Source organism: Frankliniella occidentalis, unplaced genomic scaffold (genome assembly GCF_000697945.3).
Source record: "Frankliniella occidentalis isolate FOCC.00 unplaced genomic scaffold, Focc_3.1 Scaffold366, whole genome shotgun sequence".
Taxonomy (NCBI): domain Eukaryota; kingdom Metazoa; phylum Arthropoda; class Insecta; order Thysanoptera; family Thripidae; genus Frankliniella; species Frankliniella occidentalis.
In genome coordinates, this window is record NW_026267489.1 from 44,198 (window position 1) to 47,163 (window position 2,966).

Genomic DNA, 2,966 nt, shown 5'->3' on the forward strand with positions numbered 1-2,966 from the left:
ACGCCGACGAAGTTCATGAACTGGCCGCAAGGGCGGTCGACCCCCTAGTGTCGGGTCCGAGAACTTCGTCGGCATCGGCCAATGAGCGAGAACTCTTGTTCTTCTTTGGATCCGGTTTGCGTCAGGTGAAATACCCTATTGGCCGCTATGGGTCGCGCCCGCCTGGGCCGCGCGCCGACAGCCTCCCTCTCGAAAACCAAAAGTCGTATCAAAGTGCGGCAAAAAGGGTTGTAAAGTTTAAGGTCAGGAAGAAAATCGGCCCGCTTTATGTAGGTTGATAGCCTAGCATGATAAAATACGGGTTGAAAAAGCTCTTGTGATCTCGGAAAACAGACCATTTTGCCAAACGGCCCTGATCGAGTACAAATCTTTCAATCACATCAAGGACTATACCGTTGTAAATCCTCATACTGTCACCTTTATTTTGATGTAAGGGTCGATGTCCTTTGCATAAGTTAAGCGACCCAAGAAAGCAATAAAGCATTCCGGTAAAGCTAAAATGCAGAAGAATGCGGGGAACAAGAAAACGGAAGTCACTATGTGAAAGCATAGCGATTTCCGTTTTCTTGTTCCCCGCATTCTTCTGCACTTCAGCTTTACCGGAATGCTTTATTTTCGAGTTTATTTTAGTTTATGCTCACACAAGCGCCGCCCTGACGGCGGCGCGCTAGGGGACCACCCGCGTAGAAACCTATGGTATTATTTAGTCAAAATTTTGTCGATGGGCGAACGATACATAAATGACATACGAATGACAAAATTTATGACAAACTGACGACAAATGGTTGACAAAACGAAAATTAGTAATTGTAATTATTTTGTCAACAGTTTGTCAGCGGGATGTCGTAAGTTTGTGAAAAATTTTGTCTTAACGTCCACAAATTGAAGACAAACGGTTGACAAACGGTTGACAAACGGTTGACAAAAACTAGAACGTTAATCGGCAATATCGGCAACGGCAACCTTTATCAAAACGGGATACTTTCACCTGGGACTGTCTAATAGATGAATTCACCCAACAAAAGACAGAAAATGATGCAGGAAACAAATTTCAAATTTTGCCTACTTCGTAATTTTAATTTTACTGTGCTGAAAACAAGCGCTTTTTCATGTTTCAGAAAGCTGTGGTTAAAATCAAAAGCAACGAAAATCAGCAAATTATGCTAGAATCCCCATTCAAATTTTGCTGAATTCGTAATTTCTGCGTGCGCGCAAACAAGCACATTTCATATTTCAGAGCGAAGTGGTTTAAATTAAAAATTTGAGACTGGGGATCACATGTCAAGTGGACAGGCCATGTGGCGCCTGGTACCGATTGAGCTCTAAGAGGGCGGGGTTGGGGCGCGAGGAGTAGCGCTGCGTTCCTCAAGAGTTTCAAGTGGGGGTCGGCCGGCTCATTATGACCCGGCGCAGGGCGCGGCGCGAAGGCTGTAAATGTTTACAACTCCAGCAGAGCGATGACAGGGGACTGCCACCGGGCTTGGCATGGAACGGCGGACGGAACGGACGGACGAGCCTCCCCCACAGCCTAATATTAAAGCAAGACAGATCTTTCTCAACGTTAATCGGTTTATCAAAACTGGAACTGGAACGTCAATCGGCAATCTTTATCAAAACTGGATAACGAGAACCGGCAATATTTATCAAAACTGGAAACTTTTACCTTCGGGTAGAGACAGACCACAAGGGACTGTCTAAAAAGGTAGTGGATTGCGGCCAAAATGAAAAGGCAGGCGGGACTGAACCCCGACTCTAGCGATCGGTTGTCAGTCCTCTTATCCACTGGGCCAGAGTGAACTAGTTGAGAGCGGAGCGACGGAACGGCGTGTGTTGCGGCGGACGGGAGCGCGCGCGGCGCGCAGTTCAAAAGGGTTACGGTATGTGATGAAGGGCTACCCGGTACTGGTAGGTAGTTGAAACGTCGTACCCCGGGATGAAAAGGGGTGCTGTGCCCGATTCTGATAATTCCGGAATACAGTCGGATATCAGGGCGGATGCAAGAGCATGACGGCCTTGATCCGCCCTTTGAGTAGCCAGCTCCTGAATCTGCCCCTGATGTATTCCACTGTATTCCGGAATTATGATGAGATGAGATGAGATGAGATGAGAAGGAACGAAAGTGATATTTGGAATGGTTTACGTGTTTACTTACGTAAGATGAAGGGGGCGGGGGAAGTGGTTTGGGAGAAATGTGCAAAGGTAACTATTGTTTCGGGTTCATCTTGACAAAAGAAAACGAAAATGTTTTATGCCCAAAGATGATCGGAATCGAAATGGCAGAGTAATGTTCAAATGTTCAATAAAGTGTTAAATCGCCTCTGGCGGCCAAACGGTGCGTCGGAGGTCAATTCTGACGGCAGTTTTTGTCCGTAATCCGCAAGGTTACGGGGGCGTACCTCGCGTAGATGAACAAAACGCACCCTTCGAACGTTCAATTTGGAGTTATTCCCCTCCAAATTGACAATTTGGTCGTTTTGGCACACTTTTATCCCTTTGGGTTCTATGAACTTTGTCATTTCGACTCTGATCGGCTCTGCGCATAAGACATTTCCTCTTTAATTTTGCAAGAGGAATCCAAATCTGGGATTGTACCAAAAATTTGATAACTTTTAGCAAATTGCAATTTTACAAATTTTTCATTGGAACACAAAATAATGGTGTTCAGTCGTAAAACGACTAGAAGTCATTTTATCTTATAAAAAAGCATCTTTAAAGGCTTATTACACTCACAACTAATTTTTTCAATAGCAATATACTTGCAAGGGACCGAACAATATTAGAGCCATAGTCGCAACTTGTTGTAGGATAAGCCGTTCAAAATCAGAACGAGGTTTATAATTCTCTTACATTGACTAGATTTTTCTAGAGCCATATTATTTCTAATGATACTGAAATAAAATGGTGAGAGGATTTAAATTACATTCTATGATAAGATATATTACAGAACTTTCAATTATTAAACTAAA

The 2,966-nt window shown here is 44.0% G+C and overlaps 1 protein-coding gene across 1 annotated transcript in view; it reads right to left on the minus strand.

Moving 5' to 3' along the window:
* Positions 1-2,966, minus strand: part of LOC127751158 (uncharacterized) — a 7,509-nt gene that overhangs the window by 739 nt on the left and 3,804 nt on the right. The window lies entirely within an intron of this gene.